Source organism: Camelus bactrianus, chromosome 8, assembly GCF_048773025.1.
Source record: "Camelus bactrianus isolate YW-2024 breed Bactrian camel chromosome 8, ASM4877302v1, whole genome shotgun sequence".
Lineage (NCBI taxonomy): Eukaryota > Metazoa > Chordata > Mammalia > Artiodactyla > Camelidae > Camelus > Camelus bactrianus.
Genome location: NC_133546.1, coordinates 46506143 through 46519005, shown reverse-complemented (window position 1 = coordinate 46519005; position 12863 = coordinate 46506143). Strand labels below are relative to the sequence as shown.

The following is a 12863-nucleotide window of genomic DNA, read 5'->3' as shown; positions in this document are numbered from 1 at the left end:
GCTGTCTCTTACAGATGCTAAGAGGATGACTCCAAAGCAGAACTCTCAGGTAGCATTTTTTGGAAACCCTCCCCTCTCACCTAACCAGAAAGGAGCAGAAGTAGATTTGGAACTCAGGTCATATGATGTCAACTCCTGTTTGCTTTTCATCTCCCTTCAGCTACCTATTTCCTACTCCTCTTTTAGTCTCAATTTAAACTTTACTTCTTGAAAAAAGACCTTCTGTGACCTTGGGCTGGGCTAGGATCCTGGATTTTTCCTACCTTTCACACATCACATTCTTTGTTTTCACTTACGTGGTGTCTATCTTTACCAAAAAAAAAAAAAAAAAAAAAAAAAAAAAAGCTCATGGGAGCAGGAACCAATTGATCCTCTCAATAGATGCTGAAAAGATCTTTGACAAAATTCAACACCCATTTATGGTAAAATCGCTCAAGAAACTAGGACTAGAAGTAAACTCCTTCAATCTTACAAAGGGCAACTAGGAAAAACCTACAGTTAACATATTTACTGGTGAAAGATGAAATGCTTTCCTTCAGAGATCAGAAACAAGGCAAGAATGTTCATTCTCATCACTCATGTTCAACATTGCACTGGAGGTCCTAGGAAGTGGAATAATGCAAGAAAAAAAGAAATAAAAAGTATCCAGATTGGAAAGGAAAAAACAACAGCTTTTATTCACAGATGACATGATCCATCTATGTAGAAAATTCTAAAAGATTGATTTTCCTATACCTATTAATAAATATAGCAAAGATGTAAAACACATGGTTAATATATAAATATTAACTGTATTTCTATATAATAGTAATGAATAATTGAAAATAAAATCAAAAAGCAATAAAATAGCATCAAATATGTGAAATACTTCTGGATACATTTAACAAAAATATGAGATACATGTAAAATCAAACCTTAAAACATTTCTGTGAGAAATTAAGGATGACCTAAATAAATGGAGAGACATTCCATGTTCATGGGTCAGAAGATTCAATGTTGTTAAGATGTCAGTTCTCCCCAAATCAAGCTACAGATTCAAAGCAATCTCAAGTAAAATTCCAGAAGACTTTTTTGAAGAAAATGACAAGCTAATTTTAAAACCCATATGGAAATGCAAAGGACATAGAATAGCCAAACAATTTTGAAAAAGAACAGAGTTAGAAAACTTATACCACCTGATTTCAAGAATACTGTAAAGTTACAGTAATCAAGATGCTGTGATATCACACAAGGATAACCATATAGAGTCAGGAGAAGGCAAACTATTTCTGTAAAGGGCCACGTAGTAAATACTTTTGGCTTTGTCATCTGTTTCAACTCTGCCTCTGTAGCATGAAAACAGTCACAGACAATATTTAAAGAAATCAATAGGTTTGACTGAGTTCCTTATAAAACTTTAATTATAAATCAGGTGGTGGGACAGTTTTGGCCCTTGGGCCATAGTTTGTTAACCCCTGATATCGAGCAATGGAAGAGAAAGACCCATAGATAAATAGTCTACTGACTATCAACAAAGATGCCAATGTATTTAAATGAAGAAAGGATAATCTTGTCAATGAATGGTACTAGAACAATTGGACATCATATACTTCATACCATATACCAAAAAAACAAAAACTCAAAATGAATCATAGACCAAAATGTAAGAGCTACAACTATAAAACATCTAGAAGAAAATACAGGGTAAAATCTTTGTGTCTTTGGGTTCAGCAAAGATTTCTTAGATATGACAGAAAAGCACTAGTCATAAAAGAAAAAAAATGGACTTTATCAAAATTAATCTCTATGCCCAACTTGAATACAGTGCTGAATATGCTTAAGCTGTGACTGACAGACTCAAACTTGCTCCCAGAGCTTGAGGTGGCCTTAAAGACCAAATGATTTTTCTTCATTTCAGTTTCTGAATTTGCAAACAGAAGTTCAAGGAACCTATCTGAGTAAAAAATCTTTTTACAGTCCCTTGTAGTAATAATGTTAAATAGAAGGGAATTCATCCGTGCAAAGTATAGAGACCTACCTGCTTTGCCTCAAGAGAAATGAGTTAATGTAAGGACCTACATGGCAGAGAACTGGAGAAAGCAAGAAACTTCTCAGAATAAGACCCTCTCAACAACTCTGCTGTTCTCTGCAATTATCTGACCTCTTCCTTTTTGTAGGTTGATTCCCTCATTCTTTTATGCTCTTCTGAGACAGGAGGGAAGGGGACAAGGCACAACCACTGAAGGAATGACACAGCAATTGAGGACAGGACAAACTGGTTAGAAACAAGATGACAGAAGATTCAACTTCCAATAGACCTTGAGCCTCATGGCACAGCCATAGGCTCCATGACCATTCCTAGACTGACTATAAAAGGCCCAAAAGTAGGTGGGGCCCAATTTCTGGAAATCCCTGCTACTTCCCCAAAATAGTTGGAATAATCCTCCTACTCATAGCATATGGCATTACCAAGCCCATAATAACTAACAACTCTGCACCTTGTGGTCACGCTCTCTCTTCCCTTCTGAGACCTCACACTATGTAGTGTGTTACCTCTCTAAATAAACTTGCTTTCACTTTAATATGCTTCACTCTTGAATTTTTCCTACATGAGACAAGAACCTATTCTCCAGCAACACTTTAACATATCTTTGTTTACTTGACCCAGGCCCTACATTATAGCATCACTTCACCCTCAGGTCTGCTGCTAATTGGCAAGTGTTTTCTGCATTTCGTGTTTCACATTCTCTAGGGAGACATTCTGATTGGCTCCACTCATCTTATGCCCCATCATGGGTTGCTGGTCAGCCTATCGATTTGCTTCCTACCCTGGGAAAATCAGCTGTGGGGAGGGTGGGGAAAAACGGATCACATGATACAAAGAGGCTTACTATCTATGCAGATCCATAAAACATTTCAATTCCAGGAGTACAATAAATGTAAGACTGGTCTGTCCAGAACTGCCATTGTTTCTACCAGTCAGGTAGCAATGCAAATTTCATAAAGAAGTATTTACAATATGGCCATAATGGTTAATTTTATGTGTCACTTGACTGGGCCATGGGGTGCCTACATATTTGGTTAAATGTTATTTTGGGTGTATCCATAAAAGCACATCCAGATGAGATTAGCATTTGAATTGATTATCTGAGTAAAGCAGATGGCCCTCTCCAATGTGGGTGGGCATCATCCAACCCATTGAGGACTGAAAAGAACAAAAGGCAGAGTATGAATTCACTCTCTCTGCCTGACTGTCTTTGAGCTAGGACTTCTGTCTCCTTCTGCCTTCAGACTCAGACTGGAACTATACTGTTGGGTCTCTTGGATCTCCAACTACAGATTGTGAGACTTCTTAGCCTTTTTAATTGTGTGAACCAAGTCCTCATAATACACACATACATACACACACACATCCTGTTCGTTTGGTTCTGTTTCCCTGGATAACCCTGACTAATAAAATGACTCAAGTGTACAAAAATCAAATCAACACCAACAGGACTAAGTGAAAGTATATTTCACTCCAGACTTTGTGATTCTCCATACAGAGCTATGGGATTCCTTTCTGCTATGATCTCTTATCTTATACCCTCATCTGCAGCAAGATGTAAAACAAGAAACTGAAGACGTCTGAATGGGCTGCACCTTCACCCCCATTTCTCTCATCAGGCATAAATCCATCCCATCAGCTCCCCACAGCGTAAAATCCTCATAGCATTTAATCCTGCTCAGCCCAAAGAGAACCTCATGAACCATATGTAAAATACTGTCTCATTTTCTTTCTTCTGTTTAATTACTCACTTCATTTAGTTTTATTTTTCTCTTTCTCATTGGGCAAAGACAACTTTATATTTGGGCAAATTAGTCTAAGGTCTAACAATAAAGGAAGAATGTTTCTATTTGACATTTATTAGCATGATGAAAATTCCCAAATGTGCCTTGAACCATTAATACTTACTTCTTGTTACAAACAAGCTCAGACTTTTTTTCTCATTAAACACCTACGATGATCCCTCTTTCCTGCCAAAATGATTCCTGTTGGTGTTCTGTTTAAGCTGTTGCTGGGAGAGGCAGCTGTCAGTGTCAAAAGGAAACAGGTGGTCTTGGGAACGTGATTGTTTAAGTAGATGGTGTATGTGATTCTAAAGAAAATCCTTTGCGTTATACTCGGCTGTTACAAGTTGTACATTTGCACCTCTTTTTTCCAGAATGTTCTTTCTCATCACTCTAGACTCACAGACTCACATGGATTTCAGTCCATGGCACTGCTATTACAGTCTGAAAGTGCCTCCTGGGGTTTTTCCTAATGGATCACTTTTCCTAGTGGGAACTATTAATGGTTTTTCTTTCCTGCTAAGTTTTGATAACCAAATGAAAGCAATGTCAATGAGATTGTGAAAATTTCAAAGATTCCATTTTCTCATCCTGCAAGGATTAAACAAAAGCTCTGAGGCTGCACATGGTCATTTAAAGCAGCTGACCATTTTCTTTCCATTCCCCTTCCTTTTTTTACGTCTGCCTGTTATCTACTTCAAATGTGGACTTATTCTATTATGTGTAAAGTAAGAAACAGCTAAGAGTAATACTTTGTTCTCACCAAACTAATGTGGTCTAGTGGCTTTTGTGCCCTGGCAGGAGTATGAAACCAAAAATCCTATCATTCCAAACTGGTTTTCTGGCAGAGTCTACACAACTAATGACATTAAATATATTGTAGCTTAGCCGGGCACTGCAGCAGTCACTACTAGCTCCTGAAATGATTATAAAATTAAGGCTTATCTGCGGGGAGGGTGTAGCTCAGTGGTAGAGTGCATGCTTAGCATGCACAAGGCCCTGGATTCAATCCCCAGTGCCTCCATTAAAAAATAAATTAAATAAAGACCATCCCCCCCAAAAATAAAGACCTAAAAAAGGGAAAAATTTCAGAATAATAAAGATTCTTTTTAAAAATATTAAGGATTATCTAATGTTTCAGGCTTTCAATAGTACTTATATCTCACTGCTTGTATTAGCTGTTAGTTCCTAAATATGATCCAGACGTGGTTGGTGATAATTAACAAAACCTGTTAGCCATTTTTTTACTCCAAAACAGTCTCTTTCCAATCAGGAAAAGCACAGAGTAGTTCCTAGAGATTATCAGGTGCACTGTCCCCATTTTACAGAGCTGCTGTGGAGGTCTGGAGGAAGCTTAATGCTGGATAACCAAGTATGATAAATATTTGTGCAAAGCCTTGCAGTTTTTTTTTTTAAATCTAACTCTCACAAGCTTCCCATGAAGTAGGGAAGTTGCTATGATCACCTGTGTAAGTTACGGCAAAGGCCAACCTACTTTAACAAAGAGAATAACAAAACAATGGCTTTCTAGAGCAAAGAAATGTATTTCTCATTCATGTAGCAGTGATGAGGTGAATAATGCAGGTTGGCTCTACAGTTCAGCTCCAGAGGCTTTCAGAGATTCTGGTTCCTTCCATCGTGTGGCTCTGCCATCCCCTCAGGCATTTTTATGGTCAGCACTAAGTAGTCAAAGATCTATCTCTGGCAAAAAGGGGAAGACGGTGCAAAAGAAGTACATCCACTGTTTTGAGACCTAGGCTGAGAGCAGCATACATCCCTTTCACTCACATTCCGTCGGAAAGAACATAGTTATGTGGCCTTGACTGTCAGGAGATGGGGAAATGTGGGATAATGTGCCCACAAAGAAGGGGAGAATGGATTTTAATGAGTGACCATTCCATTCTCATTTTACAGATGAGGAGATTGAAACTCAGAGACTAAAACAGACTAAACCCCTAATACACAATGAAGTCATGAAGTAGTTTCAACTGCAAAATATTATATAATTTCAAATGATGGTTATACCAAAAAAAAAAAAAAGTTAATGCATTAGTCAGGGTTCTTCAAATAAACAGAACCAACAGGATGTGTATATAGAGAGAAAGATTCATAGAAATGCAGATCACTGTAACAAGGAACTAGAAACTCAAAAGAGAAACCAATCAGATAAAAGAGAAACCAATGAGATAAAAACTGAGCTAAAGGCAATAAATAGCAGACTAAATAATGCAGAAGAATAAGTGACCTGGAAGATAGAATAATGGAAATCACCAAGAAAGACAAATGAAAAAAAAATTAAAGCAACAAATGAGATCTATGGGATAATATAAAGCAGGCCAACCTACACATAATAGGGATTCCAGAAGGAGAAAACAGAGAAAAGGGGATCAAAACTGTGTTTGATAAAATTATGGCTAAAAAATTCCCAAACCTAAAGAAGGAAACTGATATCAAGGTACAGGAAGCACAGAGGGTCCCAAACAAGATGAACCCAAACAAACCCGCACCAAGACATACCATAATTAAAATGGCAAAAGTTAAAGAGTATTCTAAAGGCAACAAGAGAAAAACAGTCAGTTACAGGGAACTCCCATAAGGCTATCAGCTGACCTCTCTACAGAAATTTTGCAGGCCAGAAGGAAGTGGCAAGATATATTCTAAGTCCTGAAAGAGTTTTATTTTTTAAGGAATTGGTTCATGTAATTATGGAGACTGGCAGGTCCAAAATCTGCAGGATAGGCTGATGGGCTGGAGACCCAGGAAGAGCCAATGTTACAGTTCAAATCCATAGGCTGTCAGCTAGCAAAATTCCTTCTTGCTCAGGGAGGCCAGTCTTTGTGCATTAAGGCCTTCAGCTGATTGGATGAGGCCCACGTGATAAAGAGCAACCTACATTACTCAGAGTCCACTGATTTAAATGTCAATCTTATTCCCAAAATACCCTCACAGAAACATCCAGAATAATAACTGACCAAATATCTGGGCATTGTGGCCCAGCCAAGTTAACACAAAAAATTCACCATCATATTTAACTCCATAACTCCTCAAAATCTTTTTAAGCCCTCTGACTACATGAGATGCACCTGGTATCTAATTACAACTCTGCTGGGAGCTTTAACCTCTCTGATTATCAGCTTGCCCCTTAGTAGGTGGGGGAAGGGTTCCTGAGCACTCATTAGCTGTACCTCTGTCATCTTTCCAAATGCTCCCTGGAAGAGCACTGCACTTCATCCAGCATTATTCTCATCCAAAACATACTGTTTTGTACTGTATTAGATGCAATATCCAGCGAAGTATGAACATCAGCTAAAGCAGACTTCCAATTAGAGTGCTTGAAAGCATTAGCTACCAGGTGTTTCACCAGCCAAACAAACAGGGATGATTTGAAAAAGCAATGTCAATTTCTAGCCATTTCCTTAAAAATTTCTTTCCATCTGCACATTGCATAGCATTCTGGAAGGTGATGTATTGTGGTGTGCTCTGTTCTGACTGTGAAATGCTGAAACCTTTATCCTTTTCATGTACTACACGTCATGTAGCTTGATGTGAATATCTGTCTGACCTTGGGGTCAGGCCACCTCCTGACCTGGCTTGGCTCACTGCCTACTCCATCCCCAACCATCCTTGGCTCTTCTTCCATCATTGCTACTTCCCTTGTAATCCTCAAACTAGTTTCTCAAGTGCATAAATCTCTGGGGTTTTTTCCCTATAGTATCTTACCACTTATGATAAAACATACAGTGTTCACATCACCCTTTTTCTTATAATTATAGAATCTCAGAATTAGAATAGCATTTTTACCCTTCAACAGCTGTTGTACCACACGTGTCTGAATGAGCCCCAAGATGGAGAACTCACTGCTTCCCAAGGTGGCCCCAGCCCCTCTTCACACCATGCTGACTAATAAAAGTCCCTGATGATTTAGTTAGGAATCGTACAGTAAGGCAGTTTATCCTTAAAGTTAATCGTCTTTCTAACAAGGAGGACATTTTTTTAAAGGTTTACTAAGTACTTACAGATTTTATTATTAGCATGCCCAAAACACTATAATATCTATGAATCAAAAAATGATAACAAAGTTTTGTGTGTGTGTGTGTGTGTGTGTGTGTGTGTGTGGCCAAGTTATTTGAGTGAGTCTTACTGACTTCATTTTTTAAATATTAATAATGGTGCCAAATGGTTTTAAAAGTTCTAAGAATAAAAAGGCAGACAGTGAAAAATCTCCTTTTTACCTCCGTCATCCATCCATCTAATTCTCCCTACTCCCTTTCAAACAGGGAGCTGCTGTTACTAGTTTCCTGTGCAGCCTTCCAGAGGCTTTTAATGCAAACATATAAAAATATGTATTTTTATGCACACTGCTCTGCAGTTTTGTTTTGTTTTTCTAATAACAGATGTCAAAGATCTGTCCATATCAGAAGAGAAAGAGTTTGTACTTCTTTACAGCTGCATGGTATTCCACAGTATGGATATGCCATCATAGGTTTAGCCAGTCCCCTATTGGTGAACATGTAGGTCACTTCCCTTTTTTTGCTGTTATAAGAAGTACAACAATAAATAACACTGTATGGACATCATTTTGCATACGCCTAGCTATGTCTTTAGGCTAAATTCTTAAAAATAAATTATTCTGTTAAAAAAGATCTGCATTTCAAACTTTGACAGATATTCCCAAATTGCCTTCCACAGATGTTGTACCAATTTATAATCCACCAACAATATAAAGAGTGCTTTGCCAGCCCAATGTATTATCAAATATCTGGAAATTTGTCTGTTTGATATGCAAACAATGGTGTGTAAGTATAATTAAAATTTGTGTATTATGGATAATGTGGAATATAATGTGGACTATTTCTTTAAAAATACTTAACAACTCTTTGTATTTCCTTCTCTGTGGATTCTAGTCATAGCATTTCTCCATCTTTCTGTTGGGTGGTTGTTTATTTTTCCTATTTGTAGAAATTAATATGTTAGGAAGGTTATCCCATTATCTGTGACATGAGTTGCAAATATCTTTTCAGCTTGTTGTCTTATGACCTAGCTGATATTAGTTTTTCTGCAAAAATTTTAATGTAGTTGAATCTATCATTTTAAGATAATTTTATACAATAGTTAGAAGGGGTTTGCCTTATTTTGAGGTGTTAAAATAATTTCCCCATATTCTTTTCTATATTGTTATTGTTTCTTTTTTAACATTTAAATCTTTGGTTTTTTGAAAGAAATGTGAATTATGGATACCTACTTATTGTCTTCCAGATTGCTACTCTGCTGTCCCAAACACTTATGACAACTATATCTCTTCTGTGAGATTTATCTAAACTACTCCAACATAGAGCAGGGGCAGAGAAACTATAACCTGTGGTCCCAATTTGGCCTGCAGCTTGATTTTATAAACTGTTATGGGAGCACAGCTGCAGCCACTCATCTCTGTGTTGTCTGGTGCTGCTTTTGTGCTACAACGGTAAGTGAATGGTTATAGCAGAGGCTGCATGACCTGGAAATCCTAATATGTTTTGCTTTCTGGCCCTTTACAGAAAAATTTTGCCAACTCTTGATATAGAAAGAGGACAAGGAGAAGGGGTGGAGGAGGAGGACGAGGAAGAGGAGGATGAAAAAAGGAGAAAGTGAAGATATTCTGAAAATAAATCAAATTTTCTTGGCATAAACTGTGCAGAGGAAAAACATTCATTAGGAGAAAAAAGCTAAACTGAGATTGTGGGTTTATTTTCCTCTTTTACAGTCTTCTCCCATGGTAGAAGCTGAGGAGCTTTACTTTGGTTTTATATTATACTATGGTCTGCTGCACAAAGACCCACAAATCTCTCATCATTTTTTCTACCAGGCAAGGCCAGAAGTCCAGAGGTTCCAAGTCTCGTGCTTCTTCACAAATTTAATGAGGTGTGGATGGTTTGGGGGGATCTCTTGGAATGCGGGAAGCTGGAGTTCTTCTTTTAATACATTTCCTTGGGATGTTATGAGCTACTGCCCTTCAAATTTCCTTTCTTCTTGGACTCACAAAAAAACCTTCTAAACTAGATTTTATTATTATTTTTTAAAATGTGTTGTACAGGACCCAAAGGACTTTTTTCCCCCAGAAAGTATAGTGTTTCTTCCTTCTAAATATTAAACAAAGGAATTTCTACTCCAGTGTCTCAGTGGGTTACACTGCCTTTTTAATGCTCCAGCTGACTCCCCTTCCTTCTCAGGCACTGCAGTTCCCCCAAGTTACTTACTGATCGCATTAGGCTCTTGCCAGTCATGCTGAGCATTCATCACCCTCTTCTGAAGCAGTGATGACGTACCAATTATTAACAATCAGACTGACCTGTACGAAGAGAAGAAGCACAAGAGGAAATATAGGATAAACTTCCTTTTATTCCGGAGCTATAACTATAATGGTAAATTCTAAAATGCTTCACAAATATTTAATTTACTTTATATTATCATTAGTTCAGTTTTATGTCCAGTTCTACATTCTAAAATTGAAGAAGCACACAGAGAACTTAAAGAATGTCCATACATTATTATACTATTGGAAATAAACATTGTATGTAAAGAATATTTATATTTTCAAATCACCTTTACCTACATCAATTCTATTTGATTCTCAGGATGATCAAACAAATATGGCTATATTCATTTCATGGATGAGGAAATGAGTCACAGGTAATTTATTTCATTTTTATTTGAATTTATTTATTAAATATAGTTAAAACATTCACATTCCTCCAAGTTTAAAAGGCACATAAAGGTATATAGTGAACAATTCCCTTCCACCCCAGCTACCCAGTCTCCCTTCCTAGAGGCAATTGCTAGTCCCTGTTTCCTATATATTCTCCTGAAGATATTATATGCTTACATAAGAATATAGCTACACATGGTTTTCTTTTTTTATATATAAATATCTTAATTTATACATTGTTCTGAACCTAGCTTTTTTTTCATTTAATGATATATTCTGGAAATATTTCATAGCAGTATATAGTAAACTTCCTCTTTCTTATGGTTTCATGGTATTTGATTGTATAAATTTATAATGTATTTAAACAGTATTATATTGATGCACTTTTTAGGTTGCTTTCTAGGTTTGTTTTTAATGAATACCTTATGCACGTGTTATTTACACATGTGCCAATGTATATGTTGGATAATTTCTATCTTGGAATTGTTGGATTAGAAAACACATGTATTTAAAATTTTGAGAAGTATTGTGAAATTTTCCTTCATCGGATTGACAGATTTTAGGTGACTTAGCCAAGACTGCAGAGCTAATTTTTAATGGACTTAACCAGAAAGTCTTTCCTAACCAGAAAATAGGAGCTGTGATGAACGGTTCATTTGAGGGGACACTAACTTCTTGTGAAATATAACTAGTTGCGACATCTGCAAGAGAAGATAGGAAGGAGTTACCTCTCTTGACTACTCCATCCTTCTGCATTGCTTTTTGTGTACTTGTTCCCTGCACCTGAGAGCCAAGTGATGAACTAACCTTATCAAACCTGGATGGGTTTACCTCCTGTCAACCTGGACCAGCCAGTCTCATAGAAAACTGAGATACAGTCTCCTTTGCCTGCACTGAAAAGTTGAAGAAAGTAAAGTGCTTTACCTCAAAAAGTAAAAGACTAGGAAAAGAAAGGGAACGAGTTAATAAAGGCCTTCAAAGATACTGCTGTTTGCAATATCTGCAAGATGGACCCTCACGAAAAAGCTTGCTTTGTGGGGGTCACTGTCCGTGGTGCTGACAGCATCCACGTGGGCTGAGGCAGGGTTGCTTTTCCCATAACTGGGGCATTAAAGAGTCTTATGCAAACCCTCCTGGGAAATTGTAAACAGTAGAGAAAGGAGGCAATTACGGGAAATAAAAGAGATAAAAAGGACAAGGGCTACTTAGGCAGAATGTTAGTGAGGTTGGATGGAGGAGAAAGAGGGATTGGTATATGAAATTGAGTATCATTTACAAATCATCATAGATACTAAAAGATAATTCTGCCCTCTTTGTTGTGGTGGCAGAGAAACATATACACATTACCTATGCATTCCATTATGTATGCATATATCCTGGGGGACTTGAAGAAAAGTAAGGTTATAGAAAGCACCACAGAGAGAGTTACGTGGAATTTCTTGCATGGACAATTTTAGAAATAAGATGGGATTGCCATCTGCCTGAGCTGATTTAACTATAATCCTGCCAAAGACTGGGAATAGACTGGATAACCTCCTGAGACACTCACAATATTTGAAGTCATGACTTCAATGAAAACATTCAGCCTATTCTTGCTCTTTATCTCTGTTTGAGCTTCAGGGCAGCCTGGATTTAAACTAAAGTAACATCACAAGCTATACTAATTATTTTTGCCTTATCTAAAGTCAGTTGCCTTCAAGTGTTGTTTTAACACACACAAGAAGTTAATAACTCTCTCAGCTTGTCAGTTCTTTCCCTAGCAGAATAAAAGTATAATACAGAACATGAATTCAATAAATCCCATTCATTCCTCATTGCTGCACTGGAACTGAACAATCTTCCATTCACATATTTATGCCCAGAAATGTTTACGTTTTGGTGCAAAAAGAAAAGGAAACCCTTGGATTTGTATAAAGTTTAAGTGTAAAAATATAATTCTTTTTACATTTCTATCCTTGGTTTTGTTTTCAATTTTTAAATGTTGGATTTTCAAATTGGAGGCAATACATAATAGCGGGGATTAGGCCAGATATTCCATAAGTGCTAAAGTTTATTTTCTAATATTTTAATGGCCTTATTGGCAATGCATTTGGCTTTGTGTGCTTGGCTGTGTTTATAGTCATTGCTACTATAGGGACACACAGGTTTTGAGCTGTCTGGGCTTGGTGAGCAGTCAAAGCAACATCCAGATGTCAGGTCACTAGACAGAGTCTTCAGGGGCCCTTGCTAATGTATCTTTTTCCACAAAGAGTGAGATTTCCCCCCAGGACACTGAGAAAGTAAGCTTTTCTCCCCAAGGGTTATGTGATTCTGCCTGTGAGCACTGACTCTTATAACCCTTCTCATATTCTAAGCTTAGAGACTGCCCTCA

The 12863-nt window shown here is 37.3% G+C and overlaps 1 long non-coding RNA gene across 1 annotated transcript in view; it reads right to left on the bottom strand.

Annotated features, from left to right (window-relative positions):
* Positions 1–12863, bottom strand: part of LOC123619790 (uncharacterized) — a 58862-nt gene that overhangs the window by 33141 nt on the left and 12858 nt on the right. The window contains exon 2 of the long non-coding RNA XR_006728472.2: positions 10044–10135. This is a non-coding gene — a long non-coding RNA (uncharacterized LOC123619790). The remainder of the gene's footprint in view (positions 1–10043; positions 10136–12863) is intronic.